General features: G+C 47.6%; 1 protein-coding gene across 7 annotated transcripts in view; it reads left to right on the plus strand.

Annotated features, from left to right (window-relative positions):
• Positions 1 to 20,808, plus strand: part of RALGAPA2 (Ral GTPase activating protein catalytic subunit alpha 2) — a 1,855,355-nt gene that overhangs the window by 1,088,747 nt on the left and 745,800 nt on the right. The gene's annotated exons all lie outside the window — the stretch shown is intronic.

Genomic DNA, 20,808 nt, shown 5'->3' on the forward strand with positions numbered 1-20,808 from the left:
AAATATGTAGTTAAAACAATTTTTTTGATGAATAGTTGAGGATGCGGTTTTTCCTTCCTTCTAAAGTACTTCAGCTTTATCCTAAGATGTAGCGTTGAATGCAAAAAGAATTGTAGTGAGCCCTAAGAGCTTGACCGGCTACTACAGGGTTGATATCTTTTGTGGTAGTTGACGCAGATAAAGGAGTCCGATATCAACTACATGCTGTTTGTATTTTTTTTACGTGAATAATATTAATGTGCTATGTGGTACGACTTCCTTCCTTTTACTGTAAGATACCAATCGTTGTGTTAGTTTATAGCTTCTGACATTCTGCTCAGAAATTGGTGGTGATAATAGGCCATATTGGGATATGCATGTGTGAAATAATAGGAATTATAACTTGTGCTTATTAATTTAACTCCTTACTAAACAAGGGTAATAATACGCTTGGCAGATATTAAACTTTTAACATCTCTGACACTCTTCTGTAAGCCTGCATCTCACCCTATTTTTGTTAGGGACCAAAGGTGTCAGTCTGAGCCTTGGCATTTTCAAAATACTTCCTCTATTCATATTGTATTACATTTATTTACTAATTTGATGTTTCATAAGTATACATGTTGTAGGATATCATTGCCCACCCATATTGTAGAGGTCTTGTTTTACTTAATTTGTCCATGGTAGCTCATGGCCTGTTTCTCACCCATAGCCAATATGGCTTTCTTGTGGGCAAGGTTTACCTTGATTAAGAGATAGGGCCCTTAGGATTGTGAACTTCTTCTTAATGAAGACTCCCCACCTAGCCACAGACTGTCAGAGTCTTGAGAGAATTGTACTGTATATAGTCAGAACATTGGTGAGCTTGTGCAAACGTGCTCTTCTATTATACCTGCAACTCTTTGTCGTAGGATTTGGGTTTGTCTGTAAAACAAGTATAAAATGTAAGCTGTTTTCATATCTAGACCCTATCACCAGCCGCATGACATTGGTGCACTTAAGCGCGGGACTATGTGGCTACACTGGTATGTGCACTAAAACTAGATGTGTGAGGCTCTATTGGCCAACTGACATTTACACGTTCTACAAGTGAGCAGATGGCTTTGTCTTTTCAGACCGCAACATTGGACTTGTTCCTGGTCTGCTTCCTTGTGTCATTTACTGCTAGTGAAGTAATAGTGAACGTCAAACATTGTGCCCTTTTTTATCTGAGAGAGATGTCTAGCTGCAGATCCCTAAACTTTGAATATTCTACAGGCGTAAGACTGGATCCGGAAACTTTTGAACAGTACCTCAGCACACCAATAGGTGGTGTCCTTCAGTTCTCTGTTAGTACTGTCTACACTGGAATTGATGGGGTGCCACCCTAGTGTGCTGACATCAGTTCTTTTCTTTCAATGCTAGTCAGCGCAGATCTAGAGAGAGCTACCTACAGTCATTTTTTGACTGACAATTTATCGAGACCTTATTCAAGACTTTGTCTCCCAGTGCGGTAGGATGTCCCCCAAGAAACCTGTAGGGTTTAAGCCCTGTGATTCCTGTCTCAGACAGATGTCTGTCACTGCCCTACATCTAGTTTGTCTTTGGTGCTTGGAAATAGACCACGACTCCAAGAAGTGAGAACTGCCTTGCCATGAACCCCAAAGCACTGAGGGAGCACTCCTGAAAGCTCCTAGTTGACTGATGCCGATCACCTCCATAGCACTCCCGGTTGCGAGTAAGGTCCCGGGCATGTTCAGCGAGTCGTTCCACGGCGTTCATCATCATGCTTGAAGTCATCGAGTAAGTCCCAAAGAAGTCAAAGTGTTCTTCAACTTCACTGTGCTGGATCCAATCTTCAGACGAGGTGCAGGAACAATGTCAATCTATACTCTGCTCCGAAGCGGCGCCTGCCTCTGGGTCTGCTTTGTATCTCCCTGTGTTTGCTTGAGTTGGAACAACCCCCCGCCCAACTCATAAGGCTACACATCTCATTTTTGGGCGGGCCAATATCCCTGGAGCACCTTTGGGCCCCATGGGTTCAGTGGCTGCTGTCACTGGATTTCTGCCGGCTGGTCTGTCTTCTGTGCCTGTTTATCCCCTTGGATCTGAAACAGCTCTGATCAGGAGACCGTGACCTTCCACGGAGCCTGTTCCAGCAACGTCATCCCTGACGCCTTTGCCCCCATAATCATAACCAACTCTGTAACGTAGCTGAATCAGCATCGTCCAACGTCGACTCTGAGCTGGATCCGACCTTCCGAGTTGGAAACAGTACATCCTTTTTTCAACAGGCCTGGAGAGAAGCATGATTGGGGAGGATCCTTATAGTTACACCAACACCCTTGAGGAATCCAAAGATAACTGATATGACGAACTGCCAGATGCCAGTGGTCTGGTTACTGGTGTAGTCTCTCATTACAGTGTGGCTACAGAGGAAGAGGTTTCATTTAGTTGGTGGTGAGAAAGGCAGCTGAGGTCCTGGCCCTTACGTTGCCCTAATGTCTTGACAGAGGTGCATTATCCGGGAGTCGCCCCCTCAGAACCTCTCCTTCTTTTTAACAAAGCCCTCACTAATTTCCTGCTCGGGGCTGGACTAAGCCTTGCACAGAGGTGCTAGTGCACAGGATAATTGTCTACCACTATCACCTTGCTCCTGGGGACCTAGCTTTCCTCACAAGCATCTCACCCCGGAGAGCCTGGTTGTCCAGGCCCCCACTTCCAAGGTCAACCTTAACACATTCTCTACCACACCAATGGATAGGGAATTCAAGAGGCTGGACACTTTTGGCAAGAAGATGTTCTCTTCCGCTAGCCTTGCTCTACGGTCTGTAAGCACAGCATTCCTATTGGGGTGACACACCCACACGGTTTAGGATTTGGTTGCGCAAGTGCTGCTCATGGTCTCTGAGGAGGTCCGAGCCATACTGTCACAGGCTATTGCAGATGGCAGAGATGCAGCACAATTCACCATTCACTATGGATTGGATACATCTGACTCCCTAGGCAGAGTGATTGCGTTGTCAGTGGCATTCAGTTGCCACGCCTGGCTGAAATCTAAAGGCTTTTCGAGGGATGCCCAGGCATCCCTTATGAACATGCCCTTCGATGGCACCATCTCTTCGGAGACCAGGTAGAGTCAGGGCAGGATCGCTTTAAACACAGCAGAGCCAATGCCAGGTCCTTGGGCCTCACCATGGCTCATCACCAACCACATTCTGCCTTTTGCCCCTTATGTGACTACTGTAGGGGCTACCAACTGAATCAATTCCCTCTCAGCCACCAGGGTCAACCGACTCCCGCGTCCTTTTGTGGCTGCGGACGCGGTTCCCACAAGCCTTGTGGAACATACAGCCAGAGGTCTCAAAACTACTTTAGTTTAATCTTGTACGATCATGGGCACCCTGTAGGCAGCAGGTTCCATCATCACATGCCTCTCCATAATACTGGATAAGTGGGTACTACAAATTGTTCAGTGGGGTTACTCTATCCCTTTGCCAGAAACCCCGCCACCCATGCAACCATTCTGTGACCGGCTTACTGAGGACCACTGCTACATGCTCCGTCCGGAAGTTCCAGTTCTTTTGGCAAAAGGATCCCTCGAGAGAGTGCCCGCATCAGAAGTAGGGTGTGGCTCCTATTCCAGCTACTTTCCGCTGCCCTAGATTGACTGAGGTCTCCACCCTATTTTAGATCTGTGCCCTCTCATTTCACCCTGAAGAAGGAGAAACTCAAGATATTCATGTTAGCTCAGGTTCTGTCCGTCCTAGACCCTGGAGACTGGAGGGTAGTGCTGGATTTGCATGACGCCTCCTTCCACATTCCCATCCTGCCTGCCCACAGACACTACCTGTAGGTCACAGTTGGCCACGAGCATTATCAGTTTGCTGTGCTCCCTTTTAACCTCACGAGCGCCCCTTTGATAATGCCTTTTCTGGTGGAGACTCTATGTAGCCGCAGTTTCCTTACCAATCCTCCCCGCTCTGCAAACTGATATCTCCATATAGGGTAACCCATATGAGGCTCTGAGTGTGTGCACACTTGTGTATCAGCAACCTTTTGGCTCAACGCTTGTAGCGTAGAAAGATTGCAAAAGGTTACTGATGTCAGTACGCTATGGTGGCGCCTATATAGGGACTGCACATGTCACTTTCGACGCGGATGAGCAACGCCACCTATTAGCTCAGAGGGACTACTCGAAAATATTTGTGCTCTAGTACGATGCATGGGGAATATTTTAAGGTAAAGAGTCTGCGGCCAGATAGAGTCTCTACCTGATCAGGTTTTACTGAAGGTAAGTAACTTGTTAGTTAGTGGAAAGTTGAATTAATTTACCACTGTCTGATAAATTCTTATGTTATCATTGGCCCTGACTGCATGTATAAGGAGAGGTTACTCTTTGGATGAGGATTGGTGTGTCCACCGTGAGGTTAGATGATTGCAGCACATCACAAGAAGATACAGAGTTCTCACGATTCTTGCCATTCTGCTAAACTTTAGTGTACAACGAGGTCACCAGATCTGTTTCACTTTCTGGTGCAAGAGACTTGCTGTGTAGCTGGCTAGATCTGAGGTTCTGGAGTTTCCAGCTCTTAGTTGTTATACTTCAGGATAGTTCTAGTACTCTGCTGTCTGAGATGTTATATATCATTTCTGTGATATCCGTGAAGGCTGAGAGATGCTTAACATCCAAAAGGGGGTGTTAAGGGCTGTTTTGAACTTTATTATGGATACGTAGACCTATACCATACCAATGTCTTGGTTATTTCCCTTTGTTCCGTTGGCTCTAATGTTTCTGATAAAACCTCTGTACTTTTTTAAGAGTCTTCTGAATGTGAGTAAAAGAGTGTTGATGGCCCATAACGTGTTTTTCACTTCACTTCAGTTAAATTTGTGCAGAGCATTTTGCTTGATCTGTCTTGAGAGAGTTCCATTCCTTGTTCTTTGCTACTCAAGAAGATGGTGATTGTATTGTTTCCACATTAGAGGTGGATTGGGACCTGGCCGTTGCTATATTTGAATTACCTTCAGAGCATGACTTCTCAAGCCCCAGTTGCTTCTGACATTTTGCTTGGAAAATGAAAAAATAATTTACAAAATTGTAGACTTCTCTATCTGCCTTTTCAAATTTCAAAATGTTGTTTTTTACCTGGAGGAAAACCAGAGGGATTGGACCAGAGCTCTCAGCTCTAAAATAATAAAATGTGCTCCACATGCAAAAATGAGGGTCTGCTCCGTATATGTATCTTTAGTCTTTTAGGGCTATGCTTACAAGACTGCTTTATTTGGCTAATGCCAGAATCTGATGGAGCCAACATATTTAATTTCTGAACCGAATGAAGTCTGAAAATGTCCCTAATAATCAGCAGGTTAATGGTGCATGAAAAGAAGCACAGCAGTTATTTAAACATGTGCTTTCAATAGATAAGAGCATTTCAGTGCTGTAGAAGTGGTAAATGTCAGGGGCATCTAATGCCAGAGTTTTGTGTAAACCCCTGAATACTACCACTACTGGCATACTCTCTTCCACCCAGCCTATTGTTAAAGGCTTCAGGTAGGACGCTTAGCCAAATTTCAATTTTCTATTCATTAATACGTCTGTGAAAGCTAACAAGTGTGGTCTCCTCATTAGTTTTTATTTTCCCCCCTACACAATCATCTTCGTTTTGTCATTGATAATGGTAAGAGTTCGGTCCATGTAGTAAACATGGAAACTATGTGCAGATTATATATGGGAGTCTCGAGGGAAGTGTGCATGTCATTTTTAGTTTTTCATTACACTTATTTGAAACTATAACTATTCAACACAATACGAAAAATCATTAAATGTTAATAAAAACATGTTAATTACAAAATATTGCCCTTTATTAATCTGCAGACTGAGGGTTCTATAGTGTAAAAGCCTGTAGATTCAAATCTAAATTAAGCAGGCAATGGCTGATTTAAACAGAAGCTACAACATATTGTTAAAAACCTTCCGATCACAAAGCCTTAATATTTTAGCACATGTTCGCCTTTTCCTGCACAGTGACGTGAAATGTGAAGGTCATCCTTCCGACAATCCAAACTATTTGGGGTCAACTTTGGAAGTTTCACTTTGAGCAAGAGGAACAGAGAAACACCTGTGACTGAATTGGGTGCTGTCTGATATGCCACTGGATTCAAGCTAGCCTGGTTGATTAGGGGTGTTACCCCAAAACCGGTCCCAGGATGCTTGTTTCCGGTCCAGGGAAGACCTGGCTTGGCAGTTCGGGCTGAACTGTTCCCATAAGGAACAGGGTCAACACTGATTTGCATTTGGCTGGGTCTGAACTGGGGTGGCGAAGTGAGCTAAAGAAGGATGATGGATTGAACCCAGATCTGGGGGTGAGTGTCTGAAAGGTTTCAGCGATCCGTCCATCATCTCCTTGTGTTTGCTTTGTTGCCCTAAGTTGGAAGGGTATGCTCAGACGCGGGTCCCTTTGCTCACTTTGCCACTGGATTCAAGCTAGCCTGGCTGATTTGGGGCGTTACCCCGAAACCTGTCCAAGGATGCTTGTTTCCGGTCCAAGGAAGACCTGGCTTGGCAGTTCGGGCTGGACTGTTCCCATAAGGAACAGGGTCAAGACTGATTTGCATATGGCTGGGTCTACACTGAGGTGGTGAAGTGAGCTAAAGAACGACGATGGATTCAACCCAGATCTGTGACTGGAGGTGAGTGTCTGAAAAGTTTCAGCACTTCGTCCATCATCTCCTTGTGTTGGCTCTGTCTAATTATGACCATAAAATGTTTTGAAGGGCCTTTTCAGCAGGTTCACTTGAAACATGTACTAAATGAATGCACACTTTGCTAATTCTATATGCACGTTTCATTAAACCACTTGCCCTGGGGTAATACAAAGCCGTTTTGAGGTGCTGAATGGAGATTCCGATAAGAATTCTTTAATTTCATTTCAAGCTAAGTGAACCCCATTAGGAGTTATGATGGCACTAGGCACACCTTCTATCATAAATGTGTCGGTTAAGAAACTTATGAGAAGTTGAGTTGATATGACTCACTACCTTAGTAACAATTCAGTGGGAATGATAATCCACTAATACAAGCATAAACCCTCCTGCCCACATAAAAAATGTAAAGGGACCAAGAATGTCTAAACCCTGTTTTCCCCATGGTTTGGAAGGTACACTAACTGGGGATAAAGGTGTTCTTCTTGCACTTTTACTTGTGTCACCCATGGCACATATTAGGCACTCCTTGACTCCGTTTTCTACAACATTGTCATACTTGGTAACCAGTATGTAGCTTTAACTTTAGACTTGGTGAAACTCCGTCCAAGATGGTCTTCATGAGCTAACTCAGCAATCCTGTCCCCTAAATCCTGGGTGCGGGAGGGGGTCACCAGTCTGTCCCCCCTCAAGACTATGCCATTGTTTATACTCAGGTAATGTCTTACTTCCCAAACACTCTTGATTTAACCTTGTAATCTATTGGATTTTGCTGGCCACCCATGGACAATTTTATCCTTTTGCCAACTTAAGTATAACGTCATCATCTGAACTTGTTTTCCACTCGTCTTTTGAGATTCCCGGAATAATAGTGACAGGTGGTGCAATAATCTCTTTCAAAGCCTGGGGTCTGGAGTCTGAATCCTAATAGCATGCTTCATTTGCCAAAACATGCCCAATCTACTGTCAGGCTGTTTTCCTGCTGCTCTCAGTGTCAGGATGGGAAATGCAAATCACTCCCCGATGGCACAAAAAAAGACTTGTCGGTAAACAATCACCATTCTGGAGAAGCTGAAATACTGCACTCCTCTGGAGCTTTTTATGTGAAAGCAGAATCTGCCGTCCCAAAAATTTGTTTTCGTTTTTCTGATGAGTTTCAAAGTTTCATGCATTTGAAATATAGAGTGGTAGTTATCACATCAGTGCATACAGTGCTCCCAGGTCCTTCATAACCATGACCATAACTGCTTGAATTCTGAGGATTAACACTGATAGCCTCAAAACAAACTGAAGCAAATTTGTATCTTTCCCCCATTCCGCTAATGCTGTGGTCTGTCTTCAGGCATCAACTCATGAAGCCTTATGAATCTGGTGGATGCATTTTCACAGCAGTAATCACCATTGTCTAAGCCATATTTCTAACAATCTAAATGCAAGAATGAGGAACTACTATTTTCAGAGAATAAAAAAAAGTCTGAAGTGAACCATCAACTCGCTGATGTCATCTAATTAATTGTAAATATGGGTTACAGCAATGACTTCTAACATCAAGATAAAAAAGCATGTTTGGTAAGAAATCACAGAATCCACTAGGCAGACAAGAATGAGGAAACTATTTCAGTTTGAAACCTTCACATATCTAATATTTACTGCAGGACAGGGTGGGTGTGCAACACAAGCCTGTGCACTTGTAGAGAATAGAGTGCATGCCTACGAAGTGGCCGAGTGATTAAGGCATGGAATGCTAATCCATTGAGCTGTACACGCGTGGATCTGAAAGAAACACGTTAGTTAGATTCCTTACCTTAGAATATCCCCAGGCGTCAGGCTGGATCCGGAAAGATTTTTAGTCAGCAGTACCCTTGCGCGTCGGTAGGCGTCGTCGGCGACTCCGCGTCCGTCGTCGGCGTCGTGATCGCCGGGATGACGTCGTCGGAGTACTTAGACGCCGCCCTCGCGCACTGACGTCAGTTCTTCTTTTTTCTGCACCAGTAAGCGCAGATCCAGGAAGAGCGTACCCTTAGTCATTTTCTTACTAACTTTTTGGAAATTTTTGTCTATCTTTTTCGAGTCTACTTCAACTCCTGGTGCCGGTAGGGATGCCAGGGTTCAAGCCGTGTGATGTCTGTCACCGAGTGATGTCGGTTACCGACCCCCACCATCGGTGTCTCTACTGTCTTGAGGCCGACCACGATGACAAGTTGTGCCCCGACTGCCGGGCCTTGACCTCGAAGACAAGCGGGAGCGGCCCACAAGCTCCTCGAGATTCGGCAGTCGGCTCGACTTCCTCCTCGACCGGGACCTCGAGGGACCGGTTGCGGAGCCTCAGTCATCACCGCTCTTTGGGATCCAAGTCCTCGCATTCAGGTAAGTCGAGGCATGGTAAAAAGAAGTCGAAGAAGCGACATCGCTCTTCTGACTCCCCTCGCGCAACTTGGCTGAGGGTTCGGGTGGCACCACTTGCGTGGCTCCGTCGGAGCCGCAGGAGTCTCATCCGGCCCCACACCCTCCGGTCCCTGGGCCTCATGCAATTCTGGGCGAGATTCGAGACTTCCTCATAGCACGAGGAGTCTCTTTCCACCGTCGAGGCCTGCCGGCGCGCCTCCGGGCCCCGCAGGTCCAACTGGGGGTCCTAGCGAGCCGGCGGCTTCGGCCCCGGCGCCATCGTCTACTTCGGTCCTGATGCCGCAGGTCACCGTGGGATCCAGGCCTGGATCCCGGTCGACTCCAGTTGACCTCACGACTCCTCCGCTGGCGCCGACCCCCATGGTGCCGCTCTCTGCGCCGTCCTCGGACGACACCGTCCCTAGTTTCAGTCCGGCGTCGGAGCGGCGCCACTCGGCGCCGTCTCCGGCTTCAATGGGTGAGCATTTCATCTATGACCCGGCTCCGTCCTTTCTGCCTGTTTACCAGGAGACGGATGAAGGGGAGGACTGGGATGGGTCTGAGGTCCCTCTGGAACAGCAGTGCCAGTTAAGTCAGGACTGGGCAGATGAACTGGGAGATGCCAGTGGTCTAGACACTTCGCCTGACACTGGTTTCATCTCTCCTCCTTCCGTGGCTACGGAGGAGGGTGCGACTTATGCTGTGGTGCTGCGCAGAGCGGCCCAGGCCTTACACTTGGAGCTCCCTGCAGCGGCCGTGAGGACTAGCCTCCGCACTGAGGTGCTTCTACCGCCAGTAAGCTCTTCGGAGCCTCTACTGCAGTTTAATGAGGCCCTCACTGTCGTTCTGATGGGCACTTGGTCAAAGCCCTCCACATCCTCTCCTGTGGATCGGATTGTGGCCCTGCGCCACTGCCCAGCTCCGGGCGACCCAAGCTTTCTGTCCGTACACCCCACCCCTGAGAGTCTGGTCATCCAGGCCTCCACGTCTCAAACTGCCTTCCCGTCCGCACCGCCGGATCGGGAATCCAAAAGGTTGGAGCAGTTTGGCAAGAAACTGTTTTCCTCTCTCACTCTGGGGGTGTGATCCATTAATGCCGCGTGCCTTTTGGACCGTTACACCCACTCTTTGTGGGATACGGTGGCGGACGTGCTGCCACAGTGTTCAGAGGAGGCCAGGACACGGCTCGCCCAGGCTCTTGCTGAGGGGCGTGATGCATCACAGCACTCCATCCGATGTGGACTTGACACCACAGACTCGCTGGGTAGAGCGATTGCAACCACGGTGGCGATTCGTCGTCATGCCTGGCTGAGGTCCACGAACTTTTCAGGGTATGTCCAGAGCACCCTCATGGACATGCCCTTTGATGGCCGTCGCCTTTTTGGCGACAAAGCGGATAGCGCACTGGAGCGCTTTAAGGACTCCAGGGCTACTGCCAAGTCCTTGGGCCTCTCGGACCAGCGCCAGAAAACTTCTGCTTTTCGCCCCTTTCATGGCCAAAGAAGGGGCCCCCCGCACGTTCGTCCAGCCACAGGCCGCAGAACCAACTTCAACGCAGTCGCGGGCGTGGATACCGCCGTGGCGGGGCAGGGTGTCAGAGAGCCGGTCAGTCCACATCTGCTCCCGCAGCATCTGCCTCAAAGCCTTCCTAGTCCGAGCTTTCAGGCCCATTCCATGCCAGTGGGAGGCAGAGTTCGCCATCACCTGCTCCACTGGCGTACCATCACTTTGGACAGGTGGGTGCTGCAAGTCGTCCGAAGGGGCTACTCCCTCCCCTTCGAGGCGACCCCTCTAGCCATGCCACCGCAGTACCACCGCATGTCGGGGGATCACTTGCAACTTCTGCAGGAGGAAGTTATGGCCCTCTTGACCAAGGGGGGCCATCGAGCGTGTTCCTGGCCCAGAATTAGGACGGGGTTGTTACTCTCGCTACTTTCTGGTTCCCAAGAAGGGCAAAGGGGGCCTACGCCCTATCTTGGACCTCAGGAGCGTCAACGCCTTCCTCCGGAAGGAGAAGTTCAAGATGCTGACTTTAGCTCAGGTTCTGGCTGCCCTAGACCCTGGAGACTGGGCTTGCAGGAGGCTTATTTCCACATCCCCGTCCTGCCGGCCCACCGGCGTTACCTGCGGTTCACGGTAGGCCACAAGCACTTTCAATTTACCGTGCTCCCCTTCGGCCTCACCAGTGCCCCTCGGGTGTTCACGAAAGTGATGGCGGTGGTCTCAGCTCATCTGTGCAGATTAGGGGTTCCAGTCTTCCCCTATCTCGACGACTGGTTGTTGAAGGCGGGTTCGCCCCTCCAGACTACGGCCGACCTCCTGCATTTGCTGGGGTTCTCTATCAACGTGCCGAAGTCACATCGGAGTCCCTCCCAGCAGCTCCTCTTCATCGGAGCGGTTCTGGACTCGGCGCAGTTTCGGGTCTATCCTCCCGAACAGCGGGTTCGGGATATTCAGGCTCTGATTCCGATCTTTCAGCCTTTATCCTGAGTTTCGGTCAGGATGGCCCTACGGCGACTGGGTCTGATGGACATCACGCCAGGCGGCAGATGCGGGCTCTGCAGTGGGACCTGAATTTCCAGTGGGCGCAACATCAGGGCAACCTGTCCGACCACGTCCTGATCTCGGAGGGTACTGCAAGACAGTTGCAGTGGTGGCTCACGGGCCGCGATTGGGTCCGTGACAGATCCCTCTTCCTACCCCAACCGGAGCACGTGGTGGTGACTGATGTGTCCCTCCTAGGATGGGGGGGGGGCCACATGGGCGAGGCGGAGATCAGAGGCCTCTGGTCTCCGGCGGAGTCCCGGCTCCATATCAACTTATTGAAGCTGCGGGCGATCCGGCTTGCACTGAAGGCATTCCTTCCCTCTGTCCGGGGAAGTGTAGTGCAAGTGTTCACGGACAACTCCACCGCCATGTGGTATTGCAACAAACAGGACGGGGTGGGGTCGTGGACCCTTTGTCAGGAGGCTCTGCGCCTCTGGACATGGCTGGAACATCAGGGCATCACCATGGTGGTTCAACACCTGGCGGGCTCTCTGAACGCCAGGGCGGACAAACTCAGCCGGTGGTGCATGATGTATCACGAATGGCGTCTGCACTCGGACGTGGCGCAAGGCCGCTTTCGGCAGTGGGGAGAGCCTTGGTTAGATCTACTCGCCACCGAAGAGAACGCGCAATGTCATCAGTTCTGCGCGTTGGAATTTCCAAGGCGGCAGTCGCTCGGAGACGCTTTTCGTCACGAGTGGAGTTGCGGTCTGTTATACGCCTTTCCGCCTATACCACTTCTGCCCAGAGTGCTGAAGAAGATCAGGGGTGACGGGGCCCAAGTCATCCTTGTGGCTCTGGATTGGGCACGAAGATACTGGTATCCCGAGCTACTCAGTCTGTCAATCGATCCCCCGATTCAACTGCCTCTTCAGGAGGACCTTCTGTCGCACCAGCAGGGGATGGTCCTCCACACGAACCTGTCCAGCCTCCACCTCCATGCGTGGAGATTGAGCGGCGGCAGTTGATGCCATTTGACTTGCCTCCTGAAGTCTCTGATATCATTCTGGCAGCCAGGCGTCCCTCTACTAAAGTGGTATACGCCTGCAGGTGGAACAAATTTGTGGCATGGTGCACAGCTGTGGATCCCCTTTCCGCCCCTCTTTCTCAGGTTCTCCTCTTTCTTCTTTCCCTGGCCCAGCAGGGCTCTGCTCTGGGCACCATCAAGGGATATCTTTCAGCTGTTTCTGCCATCTTAAGGCTTCCTGATGAGCCTTCTCTTTTCAAGTCCCCTGTTGTAAATAGATTCTTAAAAGGCATTACTCACATGTTTCCTCCTGTCCCCTTTGTAATGCCTCAGTGGGACTTGAATCTGGTGTTAACCTATCTGATGTGCGCTCCCTTTGAGGCACTTCATAACCTCCCTCTTCGTCTTCTGACTCTCAAGACTCCTTTCCTTGTTGCCATCACCTCTGCCAGAAGAGTGAGTGACCTCCAGGCTCTTTCTTCTAAGCCTCCTTTCCTCTCTGTCCATCAGGACAAGGTTGCTCTGAGGACTCTTCTTTTCTTCCTAAGGTGGTTACTGCCTTTCACATCGGGCAGTCTGTTACCTTACCCACCTTCTTTCCGCCTCCGCATCCCTCGAAAGAGGAAGAGAGGCTCCACCATCTGGACCCAAAACGTGCACTCTCCTTCTTTCTGGACCGCACAAAACAGTTCCGGTGGACGACCAACTCTTGGTTGGCTAAGTGGGCGGTAAGAAGGGGCAGGCAGTGCACAAGCGAACCATCTCTCGGTGGGTCGTTTTGTGCATTAAGGTCTGTTATTCCTTGGCTAGAAGGATCCTCCTGTGGGGCTGAGGACCCATTTCACTCGGGCCACAGCAGCTACTACTGCCTTGGGACGGGGAGTCCCTCTGCAGGACATTTGTCAGTCAGTAACGTGGGCCTCGCTGCACACGTTTGCCAAGCATTACTGCCTGGACAGCCAAGTCCGGAGAGTCTGCTTCTTTGGCCGTTCCGTTCTCCAGGACTTCCTGGTGTGATCTTGGTTCGCAGACCCACCACCGGGGTTGGTATTGCTGGGGTATCTATTCTAAGGTAAGGAATCTAACTAATGTGTTTCTTTCAGATGAAGTTACTTACCTTCAGTAATGATATATCTGTAAGGAACATTAGTTAGTTAGATTCCTTACCACCCCACCCATCCTCCCCGTTCTGCAAACCGATATCTAGGGTTAAGGTCATCCCCTTCAATGTCCTAGTTTCATGGCACCAGTGTCGGTTTCTTGCATGGCACCAGTGTCGGTTTCTTGCATGGCTCTGCGTTCCTGGCGTGGAAAGCTATGTACAGAACTGACGTCAGCGCATGAGAACGGTGTCTAAGTACTCCGACGTCATCTCGGCGATCACGACGCCGACGACGGACGCGGATTCGCAGACGACTCCTACCGACGCTCAAGGGTACTGCTGACAAAAAATCTTTCCAGATCCACCCTGACGCCTGGGGATATTCTAAGATAAGGAATCTAACTAACTAATGTTTTTTACAGATGTATCGTTACCGAATGTAAGTAACTTGTGCGTTCGTATCTCATCCTCGTCGCCAGTGTTCCAAATAAAGAAGAGCTTTCAGAATCGTTGAATTGAATAACTTTATTCAAAATTGATAAGCGACAAACCGAAGGCCACAGCTCTTTTCAACACTCTTTAGTGAAATAACCGTTCCAACTTTTAAAACCGAATGTGGACTGTACCAGCAACAGGGAAGGATGGAGGTTGTGGGAAAAGAGGGAATGCTGGAATAACAAAAAGGGAAAGTGAACTGAACATGTACAATGTGAGTTAATATGATTACTGTGTGCGATGACACGAAACAACTTCATAATTTACAACAGGAAGGTTAATACCGGTCTGTCACATGCACCCCCTATGACTTAACTTAACTCATTTAATCTAGATAGGTGCCACGTTTACATTTGAAAACAGTGGCCCATATTATAAACTCATCCTTACGCCTTTCAGCCACCCTATTCCATGAAATGAAAAACAAATTACAAGCCTATTGGACAAATGAATGTATGCTCCCTGAAAGATGCTTGTGTTCATAGGTCACTCTTATCTTTTAGCTTGGGCACATGGTTAGGGTGGTCATTGTTTATACTAATCCATTTCTTCTGTATGTATGAGTATTTAATATATGCATTATTCAGAGAGCCCCATTAATCTGATTCTTGCCTGGTATTCCCCTCTGGTCTTTTCGATCATTGACTGGGGATTTCTTTTGGGACAGCCTTCTTTAGTGAGAATATGTGATCAGGTCAGGGACAAGGGGGTACAGTAATGGTAATAAGTTACTCTAAATCTTCATTTCACCAAATTCTACTCCTACTCATAACTTTTTTGCCTCTGGTCTTTGTGTGTTATCTAGAATCTTGTCTAAATGTTATTATGCTTGAAGCATATACACCAGGTTTCATTTGAGGATGTATGGGTGATGTATTCCAAAAATGGTGTGGAGGTCTTAAAAGCTTCTTTGCTTCTTATGAGCCAGGGGTGGTTGCCTTCATATTCTGTCTGAGGCAGCTAAACATTTGGACTCAACATAATGAAGAACAATGGAAAGCTACCAACTACATGTTACTGAATTTGATCGCGCGTGTTTATTCTGTGGTGTGAGGGAGAAACTACGAGAGCTTTGCCGCCAAGTTGAAGGGTCCCTCCACCTTCTGGAGAAAGGCGTGAGTTGAACTTCGGGGCACGTTGCCAGCAGTTTGATAACACGGATGGCAAGGACTACTGTGGCTGCTGAAATTCACCGCGGTTACATTTCTGGACGCGGCGGCTGCATTCCCGGCGGCTTCACGGCCCCACAGTTTTGGTGAGGCGAAAACTGACGCCAAGGACTGCTGCGGCTGCTGAATTTTGCCGCATTTACATTTCTGGACGCAGCGGCTGCATTCCCGGCCGCGTTCTCGGTGGCTTCGCAGCCCTGTGGCTTTCCCGCGGCTGGAATCGGAGAACTACTCCCGCCAGCTGGATATTGATTTTCAGGGGCACGGAGCCATAGAGAGTTTGGTTTTTGCTGTTTGCTGGTCGGCTGTTCGGCTGGGAGTGGAGGATCCGGCCGGGTTTCACCTGTGGCAACAGCTGCTTGGAGGTCCTGCATGGTGTTGGGGCCCAGCGATTAGAAAAGTGGAGAACTGGAAGAGGCGTGGTTTTTCTCCGACTAACAAACAGACAGACACGCTACAAAAAGAACAGATAAAAAATGAGATTGTGACTTTTTGAACCCTAGAAATTCTGGAACATTAGCTAACTGGGGCGCCTAAGCTGGTCAGTGGCTAAATCTGGGACATTGAAACCTACCTGTTTTTTTTTGGGCCGTCCTGTTGCTGTTGCTCTTCCCCCTCCCGGAGGGGACTCCATTTCCCAGGCTCCTAAGCGCCGGAAGGCGGAACCCGGAAACGCAGCTCACGCGCCAGGAGGCGCTTTAAATTCCAGCTCACCTCCCGCGTCGCGGGAACAGCGTGCGGGCAGCGCCGGGCTAAGCCCGGGCAAAGGGCGGGCCCTCTGTGGCCCGAGGAGACTGGGCTGGGCCAGTGACCCTGGACCATCATCAGACGAAAGACTAAGGAATTGTAAGCCCTTCATATTAATCATTGTCTCGATCTTTTACAGTTCTTCTTTCTGGGGCCCCCTTGATATTGTCTAACACTATATCTTGTCAGTCATAACCCGTGGCTACATTTGTATGTTTTGATTTTCCTTTAGTTGATTTTTTATAATCTCATCACCTTTAGCCAGGATCGCTCCTGTTTTGCATATGCTTGAAAACAGTCCATATAAAATGACCACACGGGAAACGAGAAGTAAGGCCGCGGTTGGGGGGGTAAAGTTGACGGGAACACTCGATGACTTCATAGTACGCACTAACTCTCTGATAGATCAGGGGATAGTACTAATGGAGAGAAGTGTATCCCAAGACCTAGCATTTGCCAAGAGGTCATCGTTGAGCAACATAGCTGTGGCACGTAGTCCTGAAAATGCTTTATCTGAATCTGCCCCCCTGCAGACACATGCGGAGGAACATAATATCGCTGACACTCAGCCGGCCCTCCAAAATCCGATCCCCTCTGGTCCTCAACCATTATATTCCATGGAAAAAAACACGACTGGGGTATATTTAGACACTCAGGCTGAGTCTTTAAATAGACAACTGAGAGGAAAAAGGCAGGGGGCAATTCCAAAAAATAAGTGTGCTCAAAATAATAAGTGGATTGGCAAGAAAGTAAAAGTCAAAGTAGCTAAGACGGGTGGTACCAGAGAGGAGAGTAGCAAAGAGCCTGCGGGGGAAATAAATGGGTCTGACTCCGAGAAAGAAGAGGGCGGGTACAAGACAATGCCCTTGGCTATTATAGATGACACTACACTAGATGATACATTAGCTGATATTTTTTCTAAGAGTTATACTGCTAATAGTACAGGTGTACGTGTAGAAAGGGAGGACCCTTTGATATATACCTTGACAACGCTAATTAAATCTTTACTTACTCCCTTAGAAGAGAGGCTTCATGGCATAGAGAAGTTATTCCAGGCGTTGCAGAAAGATATAAAAGCACAGTATAGTAGCCAGGAAAAAAGGGTAAATCATGAAATCGTACCGGTGGATAAACCGCCGATAATCAATAATAAATGGGCGGAAGGGAAAAAAAGAACCCTTAAAACCCCCCTCCCTAAACCCGTGCAAAATACCATCGGCCAGGTAGTAAGTATAGATGGTTTCAAACCAACCTCGGCTACCGAAGCAATCTTATGTACAACAGTTTCTCCCTGTGCACCCACTCATAACCCCGATAAAGTACAACATGAGAAACCCGAAAAACGTAGAAGCATCAATTTACCACCAGATGCATGCCCCTACGTGGTAATCTTAACAGGGGTCCCGGAATTGGTTCCTCAGACTACGGAACCCTACGAAGCACTTAGAAATAAGGTGATACATTGGTTACATTCTAATTACCCTATACCTTCAGCATTAGCCAGTAACATCTTAATGGTTCAAAGGGTTCCTTGGGTGGGTTATAATAGGAAAAGATCACAGGGGGACTGTGTGGTCATAACTTTTGAAAACCCGCGAACAGTAGATTACATCTGTCGGGGGGTTCCTAGAAATCAGGGTTTGTCGATTATGGCTAGACCTCTGTCTTACTTTTATACGCCAGCTGAACAGCCAGATGACAGATGGAGCTGGACCTTGGACGTGAATTGTCCCAGGGAAGGGAGGAGGCATGATATGTATAGGGACCCAAATCCCAATAGTCAGGGAGGGAGGGGAGATGACAGATGGACCCTAATACAGCGAAGGGCTGGGAGCAATCAAAAGGATGGCCGGCAGTATTGCGGAGAATGGCCAGGCGTACAGTTTGTTCCACCTTTCTACCCATGCCATAATAGGTTCAGCCCACTGGAGATGGTTGACTGACGCCCGGAGCATGAAGAATTTCTTGATCCGTTGTCATCTGTAAACATTCCTTTAAATTCATTAGTGAATAGTTCATCACAGGAAATGTCTGACACGACTATCAGTAGTGTGAGTAATAAGACGTTGTCAGTAACTAATGAATTGGCTAATTCGTCCAAAATGGTGGTGAAGGAGTATGTTAAATGCAAAAAGGGATCATGCCTTAAAAGTAGCCAAAATCAGATCTCCAGGCCAATAGAAATCCCGGGTAAAACTACATTTGAAATTAATGGGATTGATAGGGGTTATGTTGACATGGATGAGACAGTAATACCTAGTCATAAAGAAATCTGTACCGTGAAGTTTTGGAATGTGGAAGGCTTAAAGCAGAAAATTTCTAATCCCTCTTGGGAAACTGTCATAGATAGTATGGATATTGTGGCCTTGCAAGAAACCTGGACCATTGAGCCCATACATTTAATTGGTTATAAAACTTACTGCACTCCTGCAGTAGGAGGAACACACGGGAGACCTAAGGGCGGTCTAATTACGTACCTCTCAAATTGCATACCATATGAGAGGGTTCGTTTCCACTCAGAGTGTAGTTTCTATCACAAAATATTGATAGATACTAAAACTGGGACCAGTTTTATTATTGTTAACTTCTATAACAATATCCCAAGTAGCGCAATTCAGGATATTGTGAAAAGGTTAAATGATGATCTACAAGGCGAAATAGACAGTAAGGAGAGGGAAGTAATGATCCTATGGGGGGGGGGATTTTAACTGTCATCTTTGCAATAAGGGTCAATAAGGAATTTGCGGTCTAATGCTAGAGCAAGACATAAACCTCACACATTTTGATCATACTTTAACTGGGGATTTGTTAAATGAGATATTATTTAATTGTGATTTGGGATATGTAAATGAACTGGCTATGCGACCAACACCATTTGTCCGACCTTTATTGGTAGGGGAGCATCGACTACCATTGATTTTATTATCTGTTCAAATAATCATGGATACAGGATCTCTAGCTTTAAGATTCATGAGTCACCATTGAGTGATCATTACCCACAAGTACTTGAAGTTGATATCCCATTTACGGCATGCCAATATGATAAGTTGCAAATGCAGGCAGCCCCGGACGTTTTGCTGGGGAGACAAAATGGGTATACGCTTAAGTGGAGCAAGGTGGTTCCGGATGAATTCTTAGCTAAACTGGTTAACACCTGTACAGATAGCTTTAGAATTTGCCTGGATGAAAATTCTAAGAGTGAAAATATAATAGAGCATTTTAATATTATTGCAGCCACCATTAAGGAGAGCCTGAGGGCGGTTTCTAGGAACAGGCCCAAGAATGGTAGAAGATGGTTTGATAATGCATGCACTAAGGCCCTCAATTAGTGAAGATGACTGGGTCACACATTTCTCCACCCTCTATATGTGCTTAGAACAAAGCCCCCAAAAAGTTTCTAACTTAATATATGAGAAAGGGGTGGATGTCCAAAAAGTAGCGGTTACTCCGCTTGAGGTTCTATGCGAGAAAGGGGGGGATGCCGAAAAAGTAGTCGTCACCCTGCCTGAGGTCCTATTGAGTTTGAAAGCTACAAAGAGTGGAAAGGCAGCAGGCCCAGATGGGATCCCAGCTGATCTGTATAAAACTAATAGTGACATCTGGGGCCCCATTCTGGTTCAGCTCTTTTAATGCAGCATTAGCGAGGGGTCTAAGTCCGTCATGGTTTACATCTATCATAGTCCCCATCTACAAGAAGGGAGATAGGCAAAACTGTGCATGCTATAGGCCAATATCCCTACTTGACTCATCCATAAAAATCCTCGGTAGAGTTATTTTAGCTAAATTACAAAACTGGGCGGAGGATAATGGGGTAATAAGTGATCTACAGTTTGGTTTTCAAAGGGGCATAGGAACTATTGAGCAGTGCTTACATTTATTTTTTGTCCAGCAGAAGTATATATCGATAAAAAAGGGAGCGCCTATATTTTGCCTTTGTCGACCTTACTTCGGCTTTTGACTGTGTGTCCCATAACAAACTATGGGAACTGATGCAAGGGATGGGCGTGGAAGATCCGATTATTTGCTTCTTGAGGGAGCTGTACTCTGGGGCTACAGCTACTGTGCGCTATGGAAGAGGGGGGGAATGTAGTAGATCTTTTGGGATAGGAGGCGGAGTACGCCAGGGATGCGTCCTGGCGCCTTTTCTATTCCTGATCTACATAAACGGGTTGGAGCATCGTCTACTGCAGGAGTGCAGGGACGTGCCTATTGTTGGTAATAGGTGTATCCCTGCGCTCTTGTATGCGGACGATGCTGTTTTATTTGGCGCGAACACCCATTGCCCTCCAAAACTTGATAGCATCCTTTAATAAGTTCATGTCCAGTTTAGATTTGAAAATCAACTGTAGTAAAACCTTTACCATGAACTGTGGAACACGATCTAAGAAGCAAATGAAAACTATGTTTATAAATAACGCACCTTTAGAAAACACGCCCACCTTCCCTTACTTAGGCATCTTGTTTCATGAGACTGGTTCATGGACAAGCGCTATAAGGGCAAGAACTCTTTTGTTCTCAAAGACAATAATGGCCCTAAAGAGTTTTGTACAAAAGTTGGGAAAGAAGCCCATTAGGGAAACTCTAACCATTTATAATGCAACGTGTAAATCGGTGGCTTTGTATGGATCAGGACTCCGGGGGTATGCTAACATAAACGTTATGCAATTAACTGAAAATAAGTTCATGCGGTACCCGATAGTATTGCAACCCTTAACTGTCACGAGGAGCTGGGA

Source organism: Triturus cristatus, chromosome 6 (genome assembly GCF_964204655.1).
Source record: "Triturus cristatus chromosome 6, aTriCri1.1, whole genome shotgun sequence".
Lineage (NCBI taxonomy): Eukaryota > Metazoa > Chordata > Amphibia > Caudata > Salamandridae > Triturus > Triturus cristatus.